This window comes from Staurois parvus, unplaced genomic scaffold, assembly GCF_062004578.1.
Source record: "Staurois parvus isolate SC_StPar_1 unplaced genomic scaffold, SC_StPar_1.0 ptg000763l, whole genome shotgun sequence".
NCBI classification, from domain to species: domain Eukaryota; kingdom Metazoa; phylum Chordata; class Amphibia; order Anura; family Ranidae; genus Staurois; species Staurois parvus.
In genome coordinates this window covers 835,373-849,588 of record NW_028318559.1, presented here as the reverse complement: position 1 = coordinate 849,588, position 14,216 = coordinate 835,373, and the positions used below count along the sequence as shown (strand labels likewise).

The 14,216-nt window shown below is 43.3% G+C and overlaps 1 protein-coding gene across 1 annotated transcript in view; it reads left to right on the top strand.

The window, feature by feature from the left end:
- Positions 1-5,300: 5,300 nt before the first annotated feature.
- Positions 5,301-14,216, top strand: part of LOC149444920 (RUN and FYVE domain-containing protein 1-like) — a 233,999-nt gene continuing 225,083 nt past the window's right edge. The window contains exon 1 of the mRNA XM_089654398.1: positions 5,301-5,405. The gene's annotated coding sequence lies outside the window, so the exon portion shown is untranslated. The remainder of the gene's footprint in view (positions 5,406-14,216) is intronic.

The window sequence follows — 14,216 nt, the reverse complement described above, 5'->3', positions numbered from 1 at the left end:
GAGGTCTTGGGGCTCATTCACATGGGTGCTGTAGAGTGGGAAACAGTGGTTTGTTTTTGTGGCTATCGCCGTTTGCAGGTAACCTATGTTACACAATAGAAATGCTGCAGGTCATAATTTGACAAGCATATGGGTGCAGGTGTACAGCCCAGAACACAGACAGTGAGCATTCAGGGCCACTTCCCCACGCCTACACCTGCACCCATATGCTTGTCAAATTATGACCTGCAGCATTTCTATTGTGTCACATATTAAAACTTGTGTTCATACAGCTGCTGTGTCCCCATAGTGTAACAGGTGTCTCCAGCCTTATGAACAACCCCTCATTCATGCTGTACAGGCCACAGGACTTGTGTGAATGGGGAATTTTTTACTTTTTTTTCCCTCAGCTCATTAATTTCAATGGGCTGCCTAACGTGTGGGAACATGCAAAAATACTGCAGGCATATTATTTTAAAAGTGTGTTACATCTAACTGCACAGTAGTGTGGTGCCATGCGTTTTGGTGGCTGTGAATGCCTCTGTGTTTACTAGACATGTGGAGGTGCAATTAAGTTTTCACCATGGTACCTGTGCACATCTGCAAAGGGCATTGCATTTCTTTGCTGTGCTGGAAAAAAACATGCGTTTCTGCACCACAAATGGTGTGAACAAGTCCTAAGGGCCAGTTCACACTATAGAAACAAAGTCTAGATGTGTTCCAGATGTTTTTGCATGCACTTTTTTGATGCATGTTTAGCGTGTTCCAGTGCATTTTGGATGCATTTTTGACGTGTTGAGCGGCTGCAGCTATGGAAACATGTTACATGTTCCAAACTAAAAACGGGTGAAACATGTAACATGTTCCCAAAGGTGAACTTATCCTTTAAAAGGGAACTCATTTACTGGTGAAATCTTATTAAGGTATTATACCCGTGATCATATAGCTGCAGTAGCTGCAGCATTAGCCATTCATGTGCTGGGTATACACAAAGAAATTTTATGAAGATTACACCAGTAAATGGGTTCCTTTTAACTCCAAACTTGTTTCCATGGCCTTGTGGTAGGAAGGTGTGATGGGATGGGCATGGTCCTGGGATCATTGATTAATCTGATCTGAGGGTTTCATATACCTGGCCTCACACAATCTTCGTCCTGAGTGGGAACTGGAGAATTTTACTATTGTGAACTCCACAATACACTGCATGATGGGTGGGAAAGTCACCTCATTGACTGAGGTGTTTGCAGTGGGAGCTGGAGCTGAGAACTGGCACTATGTGTGTAAGCTACTGCCTGCTGGTGATGGTAACCTATGACAGTGACTCAAAGTTCTCACAACGCCTGGGCTTACCGCTGTCAACAAGCACACTGCCATGGTCACATGAATTAAAATACAGCTACGAGGAGGACTAGGAGCCAGTTCCCCCTGTGTAGCTTTTCAGCTCTGGACTGTTAGATGCCGGTTTGGGCTTTCTGTGTCTCCGCCCCCACCCTGGACCATGGCAGCTGATTAGTCCTGTCTCCCCCATAGGGTGGGGACCTCTGCAGCTGTGTAACTCCAGAGTCTGACTCCAGACTCTGTCTCCAGACTCTGTATAGTTGCAAGTGTGAAGTAGCCAAGCCGCTAACTCCAGCTAAGTGCAGAGGGTGGTTGTGGAGGGTTAAGCACCTCTCAGGAGCTTCTCCTGGGGACCCCTACTGCCCCAGGCAGTGCCGATCGGTCAGTCCGCCCCTGGTCGCTCCCATTCAGATTCACTCTGCACACAGCAAATATCTGTTTTTTTTCTCTTCTCAGCAAAAGGGGAGTTACTCTTGAAATAATTATTATTAATAAAGCATCGTATACATCTGACAAACCTCCCAATGTGTCAAGATACCCTTACTGTGTGCTGTGGTTGCATCTGCTAGTTCTACATCACAATCACATTGCTGTGATGTAGGAAATGGCAGATGGAGCCACAGCACACAGCAGGGAATCAGGCATTTAACACACCCAAAAATGCTGATAAGACAAGTCTTACAATTGTGTTAGGCATCAAACACATGGGTGGCTGAGTCCATCACAAATGCCAGACTTCTTCCACAACCAGGGAAGTCCTTGTGCAGTGTACAGCCTACCATAGACACGAATGGCTGTGCAAAGCTCTACACCAAGGCTGTTATAAACATGAGTATATGCAAAAAATATTTTCTATTTATTCCATACATTCATTTGCTATACTGGTGTTTATGACAGCACCGCCATATACACTATATTGCCAAAAATATTGGGACGCCTGCCTTTACACGATAATTGGATTTCCAGACAGAGAAGTGTGATCAATCACTCCAGAGAACACGTCTCCACTGCTCTAGAGTCTAGTGGCAGCGCGGTTTACACCACTACATCTGATGCTTTACATTGCACTTGGTGATGTAAGGCTTGGATGCAGCTGCTCGGCCATGGAAACCCATTCCATGAAGCTCTCACACACTGTTTTTGTGCTAATCTGAAGGCCACATGAAGTTTGGAGGTCTTTAGCTACTGAATCTGAAGACAGTTAGCGACTTCTGCGCACTGTGCACTTCAGCATGCGCTGACCCCGCTCTGTCATTCTATGTGGCTGAGCCACTTGGTGGCTGAGTTGCTGTTGTTCCCAGTTGCTTCCACTTTGTTATAATGCCACTAACAGTTGACTGTGGAATATTTAGTAGCAAGAAAATTTCACAGATGGACTTATTGAACAGGTGGCAACTTATCACGGTACCACACTTGAATTCACAGAGCTACTGAGAGAGACCCATTCTTTCGCAAATGTTTGTAGAAGCAGTCTGCATGCCTAGGTGCTTGATTTTATACACCTGTGGACATGGAGGTGATTGGAACACCTGGATCCAATGATTTGGAGGGGTATCCCAATACTTTTGGCAATATAGCGTATATGTCTATTGGAGGCTGCGTTCGCGTTAAAGCATAACTAAAGGCAAAACTTTTTTTCTTTTTTTTAGTTTTGGATAGAGTGGAGATGAATCGGAACCCTGTCAGGTTTTTAATGCTGTCAGTGCTCCCGTTAGGAAGATTCAGCCTCTCTATTTGTTCTGTTTACCATTATTATTGAAAGTGAAAGAAACCCCAAATTTTGGGTTGTAGTCAGAAAAGTAATAAGAGGAGAAATCTTCCATTGGGGACACTAGTTCTGGTGACATCTTGCCTACCGACACTTTCACCCTCTTCCTGCCCAGGTCAATTTTCAGCTTTCAGTGCTATCGCACTTTGAATGACAAATGCGTGGTCATGCAACACTGTGCCCAAATGACATTTTTATAATTTTTTTGACATGAATAGAGCTTTCTTTTGATGATATTTAATCACCACTGGGGTTTTTATTTATTGCTAAACAAACAAAAAAAATTTTTAAAAAAATAAAAAGGTTTGTTAAAAAGTTTTGTAAAAAAGTGATTTTTCTCCTTCACTGATATGTGCTGCTGAGGCTGCACTGATAGGGGTCACTGATAGGAGGCACTGATGAGGCTGCATTGATGGGCAGCACTGATCGGCATTGATAGGCAGCACTGACAGGCATTACTGAGGAGGCACTGATAGTCAGCACAGATGCGCACAATTGGCTGCACTGATGGGGCTACACTGATCATCAGTGCCCTGATGTTCAGTGTAGATGTCCCCCTAAGAAATGCTGCTTACCGGCTCACCTCTCCTCGCACGCTATCAGCATGAGGAGAGTTCTGCCTATAACCAGCATTTCCTGTTTACAAGTGGTCAGATGGTCACATGTAAAAGGCATCTCTGATTGGCCCCTACATGGACACGTGATCAGCTGTGTCTGAAGGGGGGTGTGGTTCTGGGAGGACGTCCATGGATTCTTCCTGACCACACTATATCCAAACGATGGCTACAGTGCGGTCGGCTAGTTCTGGGAGGGCCCCAGAACTAGCCGACCGCACTGTAGCCATCTTTTGGATATAGTGTGGTCAGGAAGAATTTAATTTGCAGGGATTTCCTTTCACTTCCTGTTTGGCTATGGAACAGGAAGTGAAGGTAATATGACACAGATGGTAAAAATAAACCTTATATGGGTTATAACCCTCCTTTACTCTATCCAAAATGAAAAAAAAAAAAGTTTCCCTATACTTCTACCTTAACTAGTTCCCGTCTGCCCTATAACAGTAATACTGCTACAAGGTGGCACGGGTGCGCAAAAATCATGTATATACATGCAATTTTGCATTTTCGGGTAGGGGACGCACTGCTATTCGTGGACTCAGGTGTCAATCACTGGGTCCCCGCCGGAAATTACTCGCCGCCACCCAGTGATTGAGGAGCATTACCTACGGAGGGAGAGAACTGTAAGTAAACAATACAGTTCTCTCCCGTCAGGTCCTGCACACTGCTATGCAAAGCAGTGTGCTTACAGTGACGTACACAGACACAGCCCCACAGTAAAACACACACAGCACACAGTTAACCCTTTGATCACCCCAGATGTTAACCCCTTCCTGCCCAGTGCCATAAGTACACTGTCAGTGCTTTTTTAGTAGCACTGATCACTGTATTGATGTCACTGGGGATGTCAGTGACACCAAATTAGTTCCCCCGTGTCAGAATGCCCACTGTAGTCCTGCTGTAAGTCGCTGATCGCTGCAATTATTAGTAAAAATAAAATCCCAGTATATATAGTGCAGTTTGTAAATGCTATAACCTTTACATAAACCAATTAATTTACATGTATTGGGATTTATTTTTAGCAAAGACATGCAGCAGAATAGATTTACAGACCTAAATTTATGACAAAATTTTTTTTTTATTTTTTTTACTGGACGTTTAATAGCAAAAAGTCAAAAATATTGTTTTTTTTCTCAAAATTGTCACTTTTTTATAGCGCAAAAAATAAAAAACGCACAAGTGATCAAATACCACCGAAAGAAAGCTCTATTTGGGGGAACAAAGGACTTACATTTCATGGGCGCAGCATTGCATGACTGCGCAATTGTCAAAGTAACGCAGCGCCATAACGCAAAAAATGGCCTGGTCAGGAAGGGGGGGTAAATCCTCAGGAGGGCAAGTGGTTAAATAGGCTCAATCGCCCGTGTGAAGGAGCTTTCAAATGCCTAGCCCCTTGCTGCATGCTGTGGTTTTATCTGTTAGCTATTTTGTCCCAGCAATCCAACATCCCAGCCAATGCAAATCCTGCCACGCATCAGCCCAGTCACTGCATCCTCTGTCGCCCAGTATCTCTGATGCTGTAACTCAGCACCTCGTACACTCTAAGCCTGGAGTCCTGACATTATCTCCTCCAGTCACCCCCATGCCACTACTGATGTTCTGTTGTGAATCGCCGCATGCACCGCCCACTTGTTCCTCCTTTGGCTGATATCACTTCCGGGTCCTGCTAATGGCTAGGAAGTAGCCAATATCAATGCTGTGCAGCGGTAAGGAGGAATGCCCCTTGTACAGAGCCATGGCTAGACTAATTCTTCTCTCTAGTTTTGATAAAGGCTGCCAGGACGTTATAGAGGGCTAATACCGAGCTGGTGTCGGCTGTGTGTTGTATTGTGGGCTCGGGTCATGTGACTGGTAGGAGGAAGTGAGTTTGGCAGCAGCTGTCATCACAGTAGTATGTTTGCTGTGTCCCATGGATAGGAGAGGTTATTGTACGTGGGCGATGTTGGTGTTTGGAAGGATGTGCTCCGTGTGTAACGTTGTCAATGATGTAAACATCAATCTGGCTCTTGTGTTGAACAGGCTGATTGTGCTGCTAATGTAATTACATGTACAGTCCGATTTTGATGCAAGAATGATGTGCATTTCTTGTGATCTAACCTTAATGCAGAGCTCCAGGTATGGTTGGTATTGCATAGGTATATTGGTCCAGTTAGATCAACCTAAGTATACATACTCCATCCCTGTGGAAATGGTGAATCACTGTAGTAGTTGATGCTACACTGACCACTGTGATCTTCCATGTCTTGTGCCGCCATTCAGAGAACAAGGTGAAGAGGCAGGGCGGTGATGTCACCATCTCCACCTAGTCCAACCAGAAAACACTTCCACTGCGGCTACTATACAGCAGAACAGCCACTCGGTATAGGACGTCGAAGACAAAGGGGATCACTGTAGTATTGGTGATTTCTACAGTAATCCAGTGTTTTCACGGTGGTTCCACAGGTATGGAATTACATTGATCCAAGCTGGACCAATGTAACTATGCAAAACAAACAATATCTGGAGTTCAGCTTTAAGGACCAGGGTCACACCATAAATTGCAGTGTGCGTTCCTGTGCGATTCACATATGATCAAGGTGCAGTGCGATTTCAGCTCATTCATTTGAATGGGCTAAAATTTCACTGGACCGTGCCAAGTCGTGCATAAACTTCTTTACAAAAGGCAGAGCAACTGGATCACATGGTACTACTGTACCATGCGATCCGGTGCAGGCAAACACAATGCATTTGAGGTCACTAGCATTGCACTGATACCGTCTACAGATTGCAAGTACAGTGTGTTTTGAATGTAGTGCGGGAAACACGCTAAAATGCGTTTTGGTGTGAACTGGCCCTCAAGTATGACTAAAGACAAGTCCCTTTTTGCCTTCTCTTTTTGTAACATTTGCTGTTAACAAGAAGAGCAAAAGTTAACCACTTCTTGACCGCGCTATAGCCGAATGACAGCTACAGTGCGGTTGTCCAGTTCTGGAAGGGCATCATATGGCATCCTCTCAGAACGCGCCCCCAGCAGCATGCACCCGGTGCTGTGTCCTTTGGACACAGCTGATCACATGACATGGTAAAGAGCCAATCACAGCTGATCACCATGTAAATACAATTGCTGGGTATCGGCAGTACTTTTCTCATGCTGTCACAGCGTGATGAAAGTACTGTCAATAACCAGCGACTGTGAAAGGATTTATTCACAAAGAATATAACAGAATATGTAAAAAGGAAATCAAGGCCACAAGAATTAAAAATGAACGACAGATTGCAAAAGATAGCAGGACCAACCCCGAACAATTCTTCAAATATATTAATAATAGAAAGGTCAGGTCCGAGCATGTAGGCCCTTTACAAAAAAAACTGTGGGTGACTGGGGACAAGGAAAAGTCAAATTTATGTAATACCTTTTTCAGCTCTGTGTATACAAAGGAGCATGGGGGAGCTCTTGTCCATAATGGGCATGATGTTGACACAGCTCCAGATGATCCACATTGGCTCACAACTGATAAGATCCAGAAATATTTAGACAGAATAAAGGTGAATAAAGCACCTTGACCACTCGGTGTAAACCCACGGATCCTTAAAGAATTGATCTCTGTCATTTCAAAGCCATTGTTTCTAATTTTTAGGGACTCTGATGACTGGCATAGTACCACTGGATTGGCTTAAGGCCATTGTACTGCCTATATTTAAAAAGGGCTCAAAATCTTTACCAAGTAATTATAGACCTGTTTAACATCTATAGTTGGGAAGATACTCGAGAGTGTAATAAAATACCACATAGATGAATTCTTGCTTGAAAAAATATTTTAAGCAACAGACAGCATGGATTCATGAACAACAGAAGTTTTCTGATTTCTTTTTATGAGGAGAGCAGAACCTTGGACAGAAGGGTGGAGGTGGATGTAGTTCCCCACACAGGGCTAATGTGTAAGGTAAAGTCACAGGCTTGGAAAAATCAGTATGTAAATGGATAGAAAACTGGCAAAAAGATCATATTCAGAGAGTAGTGGTTAATGATTCATACTCTGCATTGTCTAGGGTTGTAAGTGGTGTACCCCCAAAATCCATAGCAGACCCTTATGTGAGCATGCAGACCAGACCAGACCCGAGCTCCCCCACCTCCAGAACCAGGCCAAATGTCCTCAACTTTGGGAGGGGGTGCCTTTTGGGAAGGTGAAGATCCCCCCCCCCCTCCTTCCCCAGGCACCTTGTCCCCATGTTGATGAGGACAAGGGCATTTTCCCCACAACCTTTGGGCTGTGGTTGTGGGGTGGGGGGAGGGGTGACTTATCAGAATCTGGAAGCCTCCTTTAATGAGGGGGCCCACAGTTCCCAGCTCCCCCCCCATGTGAATGAATATGGGTACATAATACCCTATTCACTAAAAAGTGTAACAAGTGAATAAAAGCTCAAGGACAGATTTTGACAAGTCCTTTTATTAAAAAAAAATTGTCTCCCGAAGTAGTTCCAGCGTCAGTCACGATGAACGCCGCTACGGCTGCTGACCCAAAGGAAATAAAAAAAGAGCTCTGCTGCAGACAAACACTCTTGCTGTCTGATAGCTCTTAAATAAGCCAAGGGGCAGAGCCACCCTGTGACATCACAGGGTGACCCTGCTTACATCGACCAGGGCAAACTGGGTTGATGACGTCACGAGGGGGCTCTGCCCCTTGGCTTATTGAATAGTTGCCAGACAGTGGGAGCCTTCGTCGGGAGCGGAGCTCTTTTTTTTTCTTGTTCTTTGTGTCGTTGGCGGCGGCGTTGTTCATCGTGATTGGTGCTTTGTGTGTAAGGGCTCCAGAGCATCCCCCCCACACGTTGAGGGCATGTGGCCTGATATGGTTCAGGAGGGAATGGGGGGGGCTCGCTCATACCCCCCCCCCCGCTTTCCTGATCTGCCAGGCTGCATGCTCGGATAATGATCTTTTTTAAATTTTGGCATGGAATTTCCCTTAAAATCCATACCAGACCCAAAGAACCTTGTATGGATTTGGGTGGGGGGAGACTTTTTTTTTTCCTGATTATTTTTTGAATTGCCGGCTGACAGCTGATGACTTATTGGTTGTTAAGGATAGAATAAAATGCATGAAGATAAAAACCTTGAGCCTTTACAACTACTTTAAATTGAGGGTGCCAATAAATTTGTCCAGTCCATTTTTGGAATTTTGCTTGGAATGTGTCTGATTTGGCTTTTTGTTTCTCCACTTTTTTGTGTCATACCAATACAAACAAAAGAAATAAACATGAAAATGCCGAAACATTTGTAATTGCAACAATTTCCTGGGCGAAGTGGAGCATTATCTGACAGGCAGGGGTGCCAATATTTTTGGCCATGACTTTAATTGTACACAGTCTGCAGAGCTTGTAAGCACAACATAATTACTGTTCTGTGAAAGATTCTCACATAAATCTTTGAGTGATCATTTGATCACTGAAAAAAATATGCATGTACTGCTTTGTGTGAACTGTACACAGATCCAGAGTACAGTGCATGTCCTGCTATGTGTGGACTGTACACAGATCCAGAGTACATCCTGCTATGTGTGGACTGTAAACAGATCCAGAGTACAGTGCATGTCCTGCTATGTGTGGACTGTACGCAGATCCAGAGTACAGTGCATGTCCTATGTGTGCACAGATCCAGAGCACAGTGCATGTCCTGCTATGTGCGGACTGTACACAGATCCAGAGTACAGTGCATGTCCTTCTATGTGTGGACTATACACAGATCCAGAATACAGTGCATGTCTTGCTATGTGTAGACTGTACACAGATCCAGAGTAACAGATTACAGTGCATGTCCTATTTGTGTACTGTACACAGATCCAGAGTACAGTGCATGTCCTGCTATGTGTGCACAGATCCAGAGTAACACAGGACAGTGCATGTCCTGCTATGTGCGGACTGTACACAGATCCAAAGTACAGTGCATGTCCTATGTGTGGACTATACACAGATCCAGAATACAGTGCATGTCTTGCTATGTGTAGACTGTACACAGATCCAGAGTAACATATTACAGTGCATGTCCTATTTGTGTACTGTACACAGATCCAGAGTACAGTGCATGTCCTGCTATGTGTGCACAGATCCAGAGTAACACAGGACAGTGCATGTCCTGCAATGTGTGTACTGTACGCAGAACCGGAATACAGTGCATGTCCTGCTATGTGTGGACTCTACGCAGATCCAGAATACAGTGCATGTCCTGCTATGCATGGACTGTACACAGATCCAGAGTACAGTGCATGCCTTGCTATGTGTGCACAGATCCAGAATAACAGAGTACAGTGCATGTCCTGCTATGTATGGACTGTACGCAGATCCAGAATACAATGCATGCCCTGCTATGTGTGGACTGTACACAAATCCAGAATACAGTGCATGTCCTGCTATGTGTGTACTGTACACAGATCCAGAGTAACAGAGTACAGTGCTTTTTTTGATGCGTTTTTGGAAAGGGTCAGGGACTTTTTTAAACGCTAAACATTGCGTTTTTAGTTAAATAGACTTTAATGGAAACTCTGCAGAAAATGCATATAGTGCAGTTTTGACACATTTTTGATGTGTTTTGCGTTTTTAGTCTGCACTGCATTAAATTGTCCAAAAAAAAGAAAAAAATTTTAAGAAAATAAAAAAACGCGTCAAAATGCACATGCAAAAACGAAAAACAGACAAAACACAAGCTACTTTGGAGTTACATGACCTATGAAAAACACACCCTAATCATGGTAAAATCGTGGGCAAACTTGCAGGTAAAATTGTGCGTTGATTGGCGGCCGCTATCGGCACCTTTTTTCCTATTGGCAAAATGCAGTTAACACTATTTTTGGCTGATACGTTTCGGCGCATCCCTAGTACACATTATAAACTTTGAATCGACTGCAGATTAATTGACTTTAGCTGTCGACTCCCCTGCCCTGGACAGGGGATATTTGGACAAGAGAATGTTACAGGACAATGCTTGGATCTGGGAGACTATGGGATTTGTTTAAAAATTCGGGGCAGTTCTGCAGAATCTGGGACTGTTGGGAGGTATGCTGCGGGGAAACTTCCATTGCTGAGCTCCCTCTGTTAATTCAGGCTTGCTGACTGTTTTTGTTGACTTTTGATTTTATTTTTTAATTGGCTGAAGGAAACGTTCTGATTTCACTGGCTACATTCTTGCTTTCGGTCAAGTAACTAAAAAAGAATGGAAGACAGATACAGCCAGGTAGCAAGCATGTTCATCAGTAGCAGTGCACATACTGTATATCTATCATGACCTGAGTCTTTTTTTGACAGAGGGCAGTAAAAGTGAAACAGATATAACAAACAACTGGATGCTATGTAGCCACCTGCATGGTAATATCAAATTAATATTTGACATTGTAATTTTATTATTGCGTTAATTTGATCTACTTATGCAGCATAAATGATTCGATTTGAGTTGGATTTTTTTTTTACATCATACAGTACCTGACAGGTAGTCAATAATAAACCATGCCACAGGACATACTAGCAATTAGAATAAATATTCATTGTTATAAAATGATATGCCTTATAAGAAATCTGTTGGAAAGTTTTTAAGTGGTTGCTGTTTTGTTGTTTAGTCTGGAGAGAACATAATACCAGCTAAGCTAGATTGGCAAGGAATTCAAGTCTTTCCTCTTGCTTGCAGAAGAACTGCAACTACACTATATTGCAAAAAGTATTGGGACGCACTGCCAAATCATTGGATCCAGGTGTTCCAATCACCTCCATGCCCACAGGTGTATAAAATCAAGCAGCTAGGCATGCAAACTGCTTCTACAAACATTTGGGAAAGAATGGGTCGCTCTCAGTAGCTCAGTGAATTCAAGCGTGGTACCATGATGGGTCCGCCATCTTTGAAATTTCCTTGCTACTAAATATTCCACGGTCAACTGTTAGTGGTATTATAACAAAGTGGAAGCAACTGGGAACAACAGCAACTCCGCCACCAAGTGGCTCAGCCACATAGAATGACAGAGCAGGGTCTGCGCATGCTGAAGCGCACAATGCACAGAAGCCGCCAACTGTCTGCAGAGTCAATAGCTAAAGACCTCCACACTTTGTGTGGCCTTCAGATTAGCACAACAATGCATAAAGAGCTTCATGGAATGGGTTTCCATGGCCGAGCAGCTTCATCTAAGCCTTACATCACCAAGTGCAATGCAAAGCGTGGGATGCAGTGGTGTAAAGCATGCCGCCATTGGATTCTAGAGCAGTGGAGACGTATTCTCTGGAGTGATGAATCACGCTTCTCTGTCTGGCAATCTGATGGACGTGTCTGGGTTTGGCCGTTGCCAGGAGAACAGTACTTGCCTGACTGCATTGTGCCAAGTGTAATGTTTGGTGGAGCAGGGATTATGTTGTGGGGTTGTTTTTAGGGGTTGGGCTTGGCCCCTTATTCCCGTGAAGGGAACTGTTAGAGCGTCAGCGTACCAAGACATTTTGGACAATTTCACTGGGATTTCATTAAAGTTTGTGTGTGTGTTTTAAAGGCAGGTATCCCAATACTTTTGGAAATATAATGTATCTTCCAAAGTTAATTCTATGTGAAAAATGTTTGAATCTTAGATGAAAAGATTGATAAATAGACTCCTATGAGACAGTGGAAAAAAAGATAACGTTTATATAGTAATTCCAGCTTATCCACTCGCTTTCTAAACTCCCCTGTCCCTTTTCCAGCAAAATATCACTGAATATCCATCCAACGAGTGCAGATGTTCAATAGGATCAATTTAAAACTAATTAAAAAAAGGGGAAAGGTGCATATATGTAAGGCAATATACTGTAAAAGCAATGCAAACATTGCTCAGCACACTCAGTATCTCAACATGTCAGTATCAGTAACTGACATGTTGAAACAATTGTTAGTTTTTTGTGCTGACCACATTAGTATTGCTTTTTATTTTGCTAACTAGGATGTATAGCTGCGTTCCAAAATCTTTCCGGCTAGGCCTGTATATGTGTTGTGCAATCTCATTCCTATGAAGCTTCTGAGTATAATTTCATGCTTGTCAGCTCCATAAGAAAAAAAAGCGTGACAGCACGTGAGGAGAGAAATGCCGATAACCGGCATTTCCCTATTTACATGCGATCAGCTGTCATTGGATACAGCTGATCACATGACCGTGCCGACATCTTCAGCTCTTTCCCTTGATCAGTGATCCGCTGTGTCCGAGGGACACAGCGCAGCACCGATCGCCGCGCTGCATGCTCAGAATGGGAGGACGTCATATGACATCCTCCTAGAACTAGAGAACCGCCTTGCGCCCATCATTACCTTATATGGCTGGCGGGAGGCGGTTAAAGTAGTATTAAAGCCTCAGGCTCAGTAAAATTGTTTAAAAATTCTTACTCTAGCATTTTATTAAAATACATTTGATTTAAATAAAAAAAAATCTGTTTTAAATTAAAAAAAAAATCTGTTTTTTCCCCCCTTAAATCATCGATTTTTTTTCATCCACCCTGGACTTGTTTATAATTCACCTGAAAGCGCATATCACCAGATAGGTTCAAATTGTGCTCACCTTTTGGGATTTTTTTCCCAGATCATTAGATTCCCTTTTTGGTTCCGTTTGAATTAGCTAGAATGACTTTCCGCCCTTTGTTGGTAATCATTTTTGTTTTGTGAAACCATGTCAGACTGGGTTCAATGCTTACATCTTCACCTTCCTGGTAGAAACCCTTTGAAAAAGGAATCCTCCCAATTTGACCCTTGAGTATAATTCCTGGAATCAGACAGATCCTTAGTTGCTGGAGGATTCTTCTGTAGGGTTTCACCTGACTATCCCTGGCCATGATCTACTGCAGGGCCTACACCTTTTGAAAAGGTTTGGGAACTCGCCCTGCTAGATACTGAATGACCTGCTCTCTACACTGGATAGCATTGACTATGAGAATCCCCTCTAATGATGATCTCAGAAGGGTAAGGGTACAAAACTTACAGGTTATAATACTCTTCCTGCCTCAGGGAAGTATTAATCGCTTATGGTTCCTATAATCCCCTGTATATTTAGAAAATACCTATTGATTTTAATGGGTCAAAAATGTATAGCGGTCTTGTATACACTTCAGTATTACCTAGAGACGTCCTTCCAGTTCTTATCTTGCACTACCGAACAATTAGTTCCTTTGCTGTGGAGATAGAGTGGGAAGAATTCAGTAGTTTATTACCAGACAATTGGGAAGGAAATCACCGACTCTTGCAATTAGTCCAAAAAAGCACATAGTGTCATTCCACAAGAGAAAATTAGGAGTTGAGTGCATTTCTGGCTGATCCGCTGTTGATATTTATTTATCAACAGTTATCTTTCTGTACTTGCAGAGTCTTTAAAGGAATAAACATGAATTGTGCATGTATGCTGAGTTGTACTGCATTTTTTTTTTGTTCTGCTCCTATTCATCCCAAAGGTGTTCTATCGGGTTGAGGTCAGGACTCTCTGCAGGCCAGTCAAGTTCCTCCACCCCAAATGCATTCATCCATGTCTTTATGGACTTTGTTTTGTGCACTGGTGCGC